Source organism: Polistes fuscatus, unplaced genomic scaffold (assembly GCF_010416935.1).
Source record: "Polistes fuscatus isolate 324 unplaced genomic scaffold, CU_Pfus_HIC Scaffold19, whole genome shotgun sequence".
Classification (NCBI taxonomy): Eukaryota; Metazoa; Arthropoda; class Insecta; order Hymenoptera; family Vespidae; genus Polistes; species Polistes fuscatus.
The window spans coordinates 258,434-272,519 of record NW_025113095.1 but is presented as its reverse complement, the minus strand read 5'-3'; positions in this window follow the sequence as shown (position 1 = coordinate 272,519).

The following is a 14,086-nucleotide window of genomic DNA, read 5'->3' as shown; positions in this document are numbered from 1 at the left end:
AGGTTGTTTTTTATTTTACAATTTATTTTAAATTGTATTTTTATTATATATTATTTAGCGTATATAAGTACGAATATTTGAACTAATTATAATGTTATCATTTACGTAAAAACAAATATTTCTCTATCAATAAAATTGATATCAAATTGAAACTGGAATAATGTCTCAAGATAGGTTGTTTTTTATTTTACAATTTCTTTTAAATTCTATTTTTATTATATATTATTTAGCGTAAGTACGAATACTCTAACTAATTATAATTTTATCATTTAGATAAAACATATATTTCTTTATCATAAAGCTGATATCAAATTGAAACTGGAATAATGTCTCAAGATAGGTTTTTTTTTATTTTACAATTTATTTTAAATTGTATTTTATTATATATTATTTAGCGTATATAAGTACAATACTTTAACTAATTATAATTTTATCATTTACGTAATACATATATTTATCTATCAATAAAATTGATATCAAATTGAAACTGGATAATGTCTCAAGATAGGTTGTTTTTATTTTACAATTTAAAATAAATTGTATTTTTATTATATATTATTTAGCGTATAAGTACGAATACTTTAACTAATTATAATGTTATCATTTACGTAAATACATATATTTCTTTATCAATAAATTGATATCAAATTGAAACTGGAATAATGTCTCAAGATAGGTTGTTTTTATTTTACAATTTATTTTAAATTGTTTATTGTATTTTTATTATATATTATTTAGCATATATAAGTACGAATACTCTAACTGATTATAATTTATCATTTACGTAAAAACATATATTTCTCTATCAATAAAATTGATATCAAATTGAAACTGGAATAATGTCTCAAGATAGGTTTTTTTTATTTTACAATTTAAAATAAATTGTATTTTATTATATATTATTTAGCGTAAGTACGAATCTTCAGCTAATTATAATTTAATCATTTACGTAAAAACATATATTTTTTTATCAATAAAATTGATATCAAATTGAAACTGGAATAATGTGTCAAGATAGGTTGTTTTTTATTTTACAATTTATTTTAAATTGTATTTTTATTATATATTATTTAGCGTATATAAGTACGAATACTTTAACTAATTATAATGTTATCATTTACGTAAAAACAAATATTTCTCTATCAATAAAATTGATATCAAATTGAAACTGGAATAATGTCTCAAGATAGGTTGTTTTTTATTTTACAATTTATTTCAAATTGTATTTTTATTATATATTATTTAGCGTATATAAGTACGAATACTTTAACTAATTATAATTTTATCATTTACGTAAATACATATATTTATCTATCAATAAAATTGATATCAAATTGAAACTGGAATAATCTCAAAATAGATTGTTCTTATTTTAAAAATTTGGAAAATTCCTATTAAAAGCAATTATTAAACTATTTCAAATTTATAGTGGAAATAGGTATGAATACTCTTGTGACTTTAACCGTACATATATATATATATATATATATATATATATATATAGAAAGAGAGAGAGAGAGAGAGAGAGAGAGAGTAGTTTCTTAATTAATGGTCCATGTTGATAATTCCTATCACGGATTAATTCGATTCCAAGTGTCTACTAATTATCTGTCGAGTCTTGTTGCTTGCTAGTCATCGGATCGAAATTCTAGATATATGTGTGTTAGTATTAGTGCGATTGAGAGTGTGTGTGTGTGAGAGAGAGAAAGAGAGAGAGAGAAGGAGAGAACGAGAATGGAAAGAGAACGAGATTGGTATACTTCTCCTCTCTCTCTCTCTTTCTCTCTCAGCCTCTTGTAGATGAGGTGGATTGAGTGTGAGTATATGTGCGTGTGTGTTTGAGAGAGAGAATGAGAGAGAGAGAGAGAAGTCTCGCGAACTCGTTAAGCACGAACGACCGATCGAAGTCTGGAAACGGGTTGCGGTGTAAACGTCACGTTTCAGAGGCCGTCTACAATGGCTCATTAAATTGAATAATCATCGAGGTCATATCCGAGGCCACAGGTAACGGAAATTCAGCCCTGACATCGAGAATTACGGATTTTATAAAATATATGTATATATATTTATACCTTAGCAGGTAAATATATATATATGTTGTTGCTACGGTGTGTCTGGTATGTATTTTATTTTTAATTTAATTTTATATTTTATTTGATATATTTATTTATTCGATATTTTTATTTTATTTGTCATAGGATTCTCTACAACGGTTCATTTAATTGAATAATGATCCAGATAGTGTTGCCGAGACCAACACGGGTATCAGGAATTTAACCTAACATTACGATTTTATAGAATGTACTGGATATATGTGTGTGTGTGTGTGTGTTTTTGAGATTTACTGAACCAAATGGTTAATTTATTTTTCTATTTTTCTTTTTCAGGGAAACGTTTGTAGATAATTTAAATTATACAAAAATACGATTGTAAATTGAACAAAAAAAATTAATAACGTTTATAATAATTGACATTATTATGCGAATATAGTTATTATATTTGTAACAAATGATTCGATAAATAAACGAAAATCTAACCAACACACACACACACCTATGTCCTCTGTATTATAATGATTTGTACGCACGTGTACGTTGACTTCCGCCGTACCACAGTTCAATGGAAAATTTCTGATTTATAACAGTTCGTTAGATTAAATAATCACCCAATGTTTCCCATATGTATCTCGTATGTATGTATTATATACATATATATAGAAAGAGAGAATGCTGAAAGCTGGGATTAACTTTATTACCTTAAAAGGGTAATCGCATAAATCGAATCTCGATATGTTCATTATCATCCTTCGAAGATATTCAATAATTCATGATACGAAGAGAGTTTATTAGAATTTAATATCTCAAAGAAAAGAAAAAAAATATTAGTGTAAAATCTGAAAGAAGAAGTAGAATAAAACAAAATGATTTACAGTAATTGTCTCTTTATTTGACTATACGTAATGTATATACATGTATAGGTATATATATATTTATAGGTATATATATATATATATATATATATATATTTAAGCGTATGAGCATACTCGTACGTTTTATAATTTGTTTGTTTGTTTATTCAAGTGTATATATTTATGTTCTTTTTATTCATGTGTATGCATTTACGAATGTATATAATGTGTACTTACGTTAAACGTTTTATTATTTTTTTCTTTTTTTTTTTTTCAGTATTATTTTGATGTCTGTATATTTGTATATAATATTTATATTTACATATATGTTTTATTTATTATATATATATATTTATATTTATATAGCTCTGATTTCATAACCGAATTTCGGTATACATAAATCGGAGAATTGTGTTACAAGTTTCGTTTCGTTTCGTTTAGTTTCCATTTTCATAAGTGATATTACATATGAGATTGTATATCGTTTACGATAGAAGTGATGTTTCGTGGTAATGGTGATGATAATAGTGGTGTTGAGGGAGAGAAGGAGGAAGAAAAGGGGAGAAGGGTGGTAGGAAGAATAAGAAGAGAGAGGAGAAGGGGGAATAATAATTAATTACACCGACGCATAAGCATTCGTATGATTAATCTTATGTATATCGTATGCAACATATGTACGCGCGTGATTATTATACAGGGTGCAATGCTCAATCATTTTTCTTTTTATTTTTTTATTTTCTTTCTCTCTTGCGTTTTATTTATAAGAGGAGGAGACGATTTTTCCTTTTTCTTTTTCTTTTCTTTTTTTACTTTTTACTTCTTATTTTATTTCGTTTAGTTTCACACACGGGAAAAGATTATCGTCACCTTCTTTCATCGAATATTTTGAATATTTTTTTTTTTTTTTTAATCTTCAATCAATTGTCATACATACAACATCGCAAAGTATAATCAATTATAATCAATTATAATAAATATGGGGAAATAAATTGTATAGATCGTATTATTTATTTTTCGTTTTGTTTGTTTGTTTGTTTTCTCTATATGCGCATTCGAACAAATGAACAATCATTGAAATTTTTACAATTACGGAGTTTGTTTTCTTTTTGTTTTTATACATAGATATTTTCTAATCGAGTACCCCCAAAATGATATTAAATATTCGTTAAATTCATTTATATTTTTTGATATGTCTACGATTGCATTTTATTCGATATATTTTTCTTAAAAAAAAAAGAAAAAAAGAAGATATAAACATAAATGAAAATCACACGTACACAGATATATAATATCAATTTTTCTTTACTTACTTGTATCCCACCTTTATGTTAATTTATTTCGTTTCTTTTTTTTTTTTTCTTTTTTCGAACTTATTTAATCCAGTTTCTCTTTTCTATTCCTTTTACATTCATCATTCATTCGGACAATATGGGGATAGAGATTTGAATAATGTCCTTCGAATGAAAGATCTTCTTTTTAAGAAGGATTAAAAACTTTTCCTTTCCCTTTTGCCGAGAGTAGAGAAAATTATATATACAATTACATTAAAAAGAGTAAGTGAACAAGCAGTTTCAAAAATTATTCTTTTAAAAAGAAAGAACTAAAGTTTTAATCATCTTTTCCCCCTAAAGGATTTCGTTACTACGACTTCTCGTTCTTAACTCTCTTTCTTTTTTTTTTTATTCTTCTTCTTTTTATTTTTATTTTTTATTTTTTATTTTTAATTTTTTATTTTTTAATTTTTATTTTCTCCTATGTATAATAAATTATATACACGTTTATATTATATCATTCGAAGATATATATTTATATTTATATTTTTGTTAATTTTTTTTATTTTATATATATATATATATCCTACGTACACACGTGTGACGTGTTAGTACGAATTTATTTTCTTGGCAGTTATCGAAGTACAACATTTTCATCTCGATCGAATTATTTTCATCTTTTTTCGATGAGAAATTCCTTCACTTTATTTTTATACGATACAATATGTGAATTTGTTTGTTTATTTAATTCGTTTTCTCTTTTTATTTCTGTTCTTATTTTCGTTTACGTTGAAATTACTTAATAATTAAAACAGTCATACACATTGGTCTTATCACGAAACGAAGCGGACGCGTTTCCTCGTTAAATATATTAATATTTTGTTACATTATGCGTGTTAATTGTGTAACTGTGGTTGTCGAGAACTGTCCTTTTGAAGTTATACTTCTTTTGGCGCGTTTGGGAAAATGTGATGGGAGTGTGATTCTTTTCCGAGCGACACCACGAAGTTTGTCGGTATTTTTACGAAGCGCGGGGCAAAGTGATTTCAAACTTACAGCATGAAGTTGTCTTTTCTTCTTCTTCCTCTTTTTTTTTCCTCAAACGGGTCACCCATCCAAGTACTAATCGTACTCAGCGCTGCTTGACTTAAAATGATCGAGCGGGAATAGTTCTATTACCGCGCCATGACAGTTGATGCATAAAATATTTCGATATATCTCCTTTATATTTAGTGTAGACCGATTGAAAATATGTTTCCTTTCTTTTTTTTTGTTAAATAATTAAATAATAATAATTAGTTTCTTATGTTCTTATACTTCCAATCCAATATTTTTTTGAAGTTATTTTTGAGGTTATGTTCGTTTCGGTACGCCAAAGAAGTATAACTTCTTACGTGCGTACATAAGTACACACACCAGTTTTTTTTTATTCTTTTTTGCATATATTATATTTTATTTATATATTATAATATATATATCATATCATATTATATATATATATTTATATACACGATATTTATATATATACGATCGCATCACAAATTTTTTTCACCTCCTTTTTCTTCTTCGTAATCTTTTCATTTATTTTATTTTATTTATTTATTTATTTATTTATCGTTTTATTTTTCTAAACGAGCTATAGCTATTAATAATAAACAATCGAAGCAATTAACGAAATTTTAATGAACAAAATCGTCTCTCTCTCTCTCTCTCTCTCTCTCTTTCTCATTACGATGTCTTCGATGTTTGTGATTATGCGAAAAAAGGCCGATTTAGGTAATTTTTGATACTTAATTATTTTCGTTTATACCACATTGCGTTATTACTTATGTTAGTATAATTTTTTTGTTTCACATAAAATATAACATATATATATATATATATGTTATGGATGTATATGTGTATCATATTTTCTCATACGTCGTTATTATCATGATAATTAATATAGTGTTATTTTTTTCTTCTTTTTTTTTTTTTAAATAGTTATACATCTGCGACTTGCCTGTTTTTATTATTTTCATTTTAATTTTAATATATAACTTTCTCTCTCGCGCGCGTGCGAACATCTATAATCAACAATTCGTTAACACTTTCGATAATAATTAAACCTTTTTTTTTTTTCTTCTTTCTTTCGTGTTTATACAATCTACAGACAAACTTTCTTCTTCTCATTTTTTCTCCCTCATTTTTATTTTTTTTCCTCGAGTCTTTAGCACACCCCCACGTATCATGTTTTTTCTTTCTTTATTCGAATATACAAGCCGATAATAACGAAAGTGATCTCCTATAAGTGTTATCGTTTTAGGTATGATAATTTCTTACGATATTTATATTTATTTCTTCCTATTTATTTATTTATTTATTTATTTATTTATTTATTTCCTTTTTTTACTTTTTATTTTTTCATTTACGTCGATGATTGTACACTCATACAAGAACTACACTGCACGCACACACACACATATACATACATACATACATACAGACATACATACATATATTCATACACATATTCATACATACCAGAATGCGCGTTGACAAAAGCAAGAAAAATCAATAGAAGAACGGTCTAATGATCTCTGCTTTTAACTAGACGACCATACACACACACACACACACACACTCCACGTAGGAGAATATAACGTGAATATGCTTTGATCGTTTCCTTTTATGTGTGTATAGATTTGGCACATTAATGTGTATTAATGGACTGCGATTTCCTTTTCTTTTCTTGTCTTTATTCTTTCCTACTTTTTTCTTTTTATATTTTTTTTTTCTTTTTTTTCTTTTTACTTTTTACTTTTTTTTTTTCACCTCTCTTCTCCATTTCGTTTCCTTCCTTCCCTTCCTTCCCTTCCTTCCTTCCTTCCACGGGCTTTCGAAGTAAATTTACACACGAGAAGGATAGAGAAACAGAGAGAGAGAGAGAGAGAGAGAGAGAGAGAGAGAGAGAGAGAGAGAGAGAGAGAGAGAGAGAGAGAGAGGGTCAACAACTTTTTAAAAATATACTGGGTAATACAAAAAAAAAGAAACTCTTAGTGTGATGATTTTTTTTTCTTTTTTTTTTTCTAAAATTTAATTCAACTCATTTCGAAGACCTTTTAGGGTATTTTGGCTTTACGTTCATCGATTCACTTGTTTTTTTCTTTTTTCTTTTTGTTCAAATTGTTACAGTACAAGGTTGGTCTGTTAAATTGCGATTTTAATTAGGAGTATATCAAATTTGTCGAATATTTTTTAATTAATTGTTTAAATCACTTTAAAAATTTGTAAAATACTTCTGCATACTTTTTTTTACGTTTTATCTTTCTCTTCTTTCTTTCTCTCTCTCTCTATCTCTATCTCTCTCTGTTTCTCTCGTTCTCTCATCGAACAAATCCGATGTTCAATTTTTGACATTATTTACAACAGTTAAGCGTAAGCAACGGATACGACTAATTGTTTATTTAAGTATTGTACTATAATCAGCACGTTGCCACACGTTATATCGTTTCCCCTCGTATCTCGTTTTTCTTTTAATTCACAATTTTTTTCGTCCATCTTACTTTTTTTCTCCACCTTCCTCGAGAAACGCACGAATTTCTTTTTTTTAATGACATTTATTATAAAAAAGGAAGAAAAAAAGAAAAAGAAAACGTAATACTTAAGAATGATTAAACAAATGACCAACGCAAACATATTCGATGAGATAATAAATTTGCATTCAATCTAAATAATAATATTCTTACGAAAATATTACGATAATAGTAGAATCTTTCGTTCTCTATAAATTATCACCCGTTTATGGGAAATTTTTTTAATCATACGAACGCACTATTATCCGAACGGTTTTTTTATCTAGTACATTATATATATGAGCCGTTTATTTTGAAAGTGGCCTAACTCCATTTTTCATTTTTTCCGGTTACCCACGGTAACATGTACAGCTTCAAATTATCTATCAATAAAACATTTAAGATTTTTTATATTCCGAGTAAATACGGTAATTCTGGACACATAAGTTTTCAGAGTTAGTTGAATCACTGAACCGTTTATTTTGAAAGTGGCCTAACTCTATTAGGAGTAGAGATTTTGGTGTGGTAGAAATGGCATTAAAAAAAAATAATTTACTATTTGTCCCTCGAGAGTATTACAATATTATCAAAAAGTGTCGGAAAGGTAATAACTTTATTGTATATGAAATGAGACAAGAAGATTTTGTATGAACAAAATTATTAGAAGACGCAATTTTAAAAGGGTCAAGAATTCTAACGGAGAACCAATAAACTGGTTAAAAATATGTTGGATGCGTTTTGTCAAAAATGAATAAGATTTTCTATAAGACATCAATGAATGAGAACGAAAATTTGAAAGTCCTGAATTTAATACCACGTCGGGGTAGACCAAGAAAGTTCGAAAATATTGTATTGACACCACTGTATAAAAATATAAGACAAATTACAAGCGCAAAATTCAAGGACATAATTGACTTATTACGATATATACCACCGGAACATCATGATTTCTTTAAATCCCTTTCACATACACAAATGTAGATGAGTAGAAAATTGTTTTGAAATTTATGTTCATAAAAATATTTTGAATAGCATAATTTATGTTTTTAAAGTGTTATAAAGATATGTAAAATAAAATAAGTATTGTTTTTTTCGCAATTTGAAGCATCTTAAATTACGTTGAATGGACTTCGGTTCCTTCAAATTTTATAACGAATCTGGTTGTTAATTTTGAAAGTGGCCTAACTCCATTCTTGGTAAGAAAACGCATATTGTTCACTTAATAATTGCCATTATTTTAATAGGAACTGTAAATTGAACACCTTTAGATACACTTAAGCAACATAACTCATTGTTATTCTTTACGTATATTTTTAATTGCATTGAAACGCAAACCTTTAAATATTTCAATTTAAGGTTAAATGGAGTTAGGCCACTTTCAAAATAAACGGCTCATATATATATATCAACAAACCTAATCGAGTGGTTAAACAAAAAATGAGATAAAAGTTAACTTTTTCAACAATTTTGATTAAAAAGACGAATCGTCGTTCCGTCGTATTAACAAATTTTCTCATATTAACGCTTACCGATATTACTCTTCCCTCCCCCCACCTCCACCCCACCTCCTTAATTAATTCATATAACGAAGGGGTTCTACTTTTTTTCGCTTCTTTTTTTTTTTCCCGTAAAACCAAATTTTTATTTCAACACAAATATTGAACGATTCAATTCGAGTTTAAATCACGTCGAGTTGAAAAATAAGAAATTGAAAGTTAGTTCAAAGGAAAGTTTAAGTGAAGGAAAATGGGGTGGAAAGAAGGAATGGGAACGGAAGAGGTGGGGGAGGAGGAGGGGGGGACAAAGGGGGAGAGAATCTTGATTTTGCCTCAAACGAGAGAGAAATGGATACGTGTGCGCGAGATCGCGGAAATCTCTTATCAGGAAATATTTTAAGAAAGATTATTTTCATCTCTTTGCAGATTAGAAACGGAAGAAGGAAAGAAGGGAAAGGAGGAGAGAGAGAGAGATGAGAGAGAGAAGGATTGATAAAATGAGATAAAAAAGGAGATAGATTATTACTCGTTTCGTGTTAGCATAGAAAACGGCAGGTTTGTTGAATAAAACAAGAAAGAAACAAACAAATGTTATTTTAAAATCGTATCTCTGTTTCCGAGTATTTTCTTTAAATTAGAAAAATTTATTTTCCCTTTTTTTACGTGGAAATTTTATTGCGACGATATTGATTGGAATTTGTCTTAAAAAAAGTGTCAAGGATCTATAAATTTTCTTTTAGAAATATGTGATAAGCGTTAAAGATACAAAAAAAAAAGAAATAAGAAACAGAAATAAAATATGCATTTTATTCTTCTAAAATACGCGAGAAATGAATTATAACGTTTTTTTTTCTTTTCCTTTCCTTATATTTGTTTATACTAGGTGTAAAAATTTTTCATTCTTTTTGTCTTTTTTTTTTTCTTTCTTTCCTTCCCTTTTAACAATCTCGTCTTTAAAACGCGCTTTTAGTTTATACGAGAGTGTTCTCAACACTTGAATATGTAAGAGCTCGCGAAAAGAAAAAAAAAACAGAAGATTAAAAATAATAATAATAATAATAATAATAATAATAATAATAATAATAAAAATAAAATTAATAATTCGCGCGATATTTTAAACAATTTTCTTTCCCATTCTTTGTATACAATGGAGAAATAAATAAATTCAATACAAATTTCAAATAAAATTACAATTACGCGTATAATATCAAGTACAATAATTTAATAGAATAATTAATTACAATTAAATAATAAGGTAGTATAATTAATTCCTCCATAAAATAATTATAATAATAATTAACACAATAAGTATCTATATATAATAATGAATTTATCTTAAAAAAGTTATATTACTTTAAACTCAAATATATATATATAAAAAGAAATCAAGAAAAAAATGAGAAAATCGATAAGAAACGTATAACCCGGTTGGCCAATTCGTGACACTCGTTAGAAACGATACTTTTTGATAGGAAAATAAATGTCTTATCGTAAATAAAAAAAAAGAAAAAAAATCAGAAAGTGGAGAAAGAGAAGAAAGTAAAGGGTGTTTGGGGAAAAGGAAAAGGGTTGGTTGGCGATGGTGGTACAGGTCGAGTAGAATTTTTTTTCTCGTCTCGACTATATATTTCTCTGATTCTTTCGTTCATATTTTTTTTTTCTTTTATTTTTATTTTTATTTTTTTGTTTCCTTCCTCACACACTCTGGTAAGAATTTATCTTAAAGTATCACGAAATTGTGGTAGACTTCAGTAACAGAAAAAGAGCCGCAGGCGGAAAGTTGGTACCCGAGGTGGTTCATTTCTAAGGTGGGTGCACGTAGTAAAAACATCAATCCGGGTACCCTGGGTTCTATTATATGTTCTACTACGGTTCGTTTCCTACCACGCGAAGAAATTTTTCCACTTTTATGTGAAAATAAAACTGCTATTCGCAGCGAGCGTAAGTAAACCCCTAGACGAGCGTTATTTTTCCATCGAGACACACTCTACCTCGATATACTTGTATATATATATATGTATATATACACATGTATATATTACATTTTATATTATACACATACAGGGTGTCTGAGAATTCTTTGTCTTTTTTCATTTTTTTTTTTTCGATTAAACGTATCAGCATATTCGATGTTGATTCAATTAAAAAAAATATGTTCTATAAATAATATAAATGCAAACATAATTTAATTAAGCATAATATATTTGTTATGATCTAATGCGAAGTTAAATAATTGAAATCGTCATTTTTTAATTGAAGCTTTTTTTTTTTCTTTTGATTTAAGTTTATGTAACATTTACGTACGTAAAATACTGCGACACCCTATTTGGCAGGAACAATTTTTTTGACATCCTGTATATATATAAACCTCGACCTATTATTTTGTAATTTTTTGTCAAACTTCTGTAACACCCTTTAACTTTAAAGTTACATATCCCTCGCACGTATTGATTTTTCTTTTTATTTTATTATATCGGTAATTTGTTTTTTTTTTTTTTTTTTTTTTGGCAATTAAATTGTTTACCAATTTATATCCAAAGAAGTCTCATATCGTTTTATAATATGTTAAATAATATTTTCGTTTAAATGGGGTAATTGTAGTTGCAATTGTTTGCAGAAAGTTGACACGTACCTTATTGAAGATCGTCAAAAGTTTGCCCTTCAAAGCTTGAAAATAAAAATAATTAGTATCACGATACTGACGAATAAAATGTATACATTTTTCCTTGCGAGATTATCTCGATTGGTTTATCGAATAACCGATTTTCTTTTTTTTTTCATTAAAATTTAATATATTTTATAATAACAAAGTAATATCGGGAAGAGTAATTATGAGTTTATTGGATAATTGATGAAATTATATAATAAGTTACGGAAAATATAAATTATTAGAGTTGCAATTTTAAAAAGAGAGAGAGAGAGAGAGAGGGAGAGGGAGAGAGAAAGAAATAGTGATAATAGAACATTGAATTTATACGCGACGTGATTAATCGATTTTTCCTCCCCCCCCCTCCGCAAATATAATTAATAAACGAATAATGAATTTCAATGAAATCTGTTCGCAATATCTAATTTCCTTGTCATTTTGTAATCGTAATGAGACAAACAATTGATCGATTCATTTGTTATTAAATCACTCAATAATCGTTAAAATAAAATAGATAATAAATATTAGCGATTTGTGTGTTGAAAATACTGAAAACGACTTTTAAATAATTAATATAAAAATAATGAATTTCTATAAAAGCCAATAATAGTATAATATATTAATCAAACGGTGTTGAGAAATGTATAACCTTAATAGTATAAATAATTATTCGAATAAATAAAATAATCATTATAATACAATCCAATTTTGGTGAATTCTGATAGATTATAAACTATGTTAAATAACAAATGAAAATAATCATTATTACAAATAACAAATTGTATTCCTAATATAAAATCGTAATATTAATAATAATTAATCGAATAATACAATAATCATATATTATTAATCCATAATTTCCTCCTTTTATCAAAAACAAGAACAAGAACAAGAATAAGAAGTACAAAAAAATAAAAACAAATTCGTGATTTCTCGAAGACGACAACAACAATAACAACAACAACAACAACAGCAACATAATAAACGATTTAATTATTAATATAACGGTTTCATCATCGTCAATAATGCAAATGTGTTCACAACGCGTTAATGTTGTTAATCGTTTGAAAATTCAAAATTAATCTAATAAAAGCAAATGTTTGTTCTCGCTCATACAAAAACATATTCTTCTATCCCGTCATAGATAAATTCGCGTTTCGTGATCGTAATGAACGAAATAATCGGGGGGATTATTATTTACATAGATGATACGAGTATTCGATTAGTAGCAAGGTGAAGGAAGATCCACAAAATGATTGCCGAGCATCTTTCCGGTGGCGAGGAAGTTGACGAAGCTGAATCTTCTCCTCCAACGGCGGACGGGTCCATAGTTGAACCGGGTTCCCTGAGTGAACCCTGATAAATGTGATGGATCCTGTGATCCCGTTCGTTCATCGATTCGTTCGTGTTCTCGTCCCCGCCCGACGGTCGCCTATTTTTCTCGAATGTTTCGGTAACTCCAAAACTGTAAATTGCAAACACACACAAAAAAAAACAAGAGAAGAAGAAGAAGAAATCATTTTGATCAAAGTATTTTTCGTCGAGTAAATTAGGACAATATCATTCGTCGCGTCCTAGATCGTTTTCTTTCCTTTTTTTATTTGTTATTTTTATCTCCTACTTTCGATATTTTCCTCGTCTAAAACAATGCTCGTATAAAATCTTTTTACTAATTGTAAAAATTTAAACGCCGATTATACAAACATTTTCCAGACCAGCGTCGTCTTACCGTCGTCTAAGGTTTAGAGAAATGGGTTTAACGTAACTTAAATGTCCTTGGAACTCGCATCCACAAATCTCATCGCTAGCTCTGACACACTCTCAATTATTTAGGTCACTTCTTGGTAAGGTTTCACTGCTTGTGACCCAAAAAACTGATTACATTATTTGTAGTCACCACAGGACGTAAAATAATAAGCACATAATATAATTTCATTTATTATACGTTAAAAAGGTTCACTCCGTTAAATTATTCCGTTCCGATCTCCACCCACTTCTAATTAGTCTCGATGATTTTTTAATCGTAATTTTCGCTCTATCTATTCGTATGCTAATTAATTCTCATCGTACCGAATCTTTCCGAATTATTCCCAGAAACCGTATGAAGTGAAAAATAGGTTCCTTTCAAAAAAAAAAAAAAAACATTACGGGGAGAGATGAGACGTCCCATTTCAATCAGCACGACTTTAACCGGCATCCGGAACATTCCG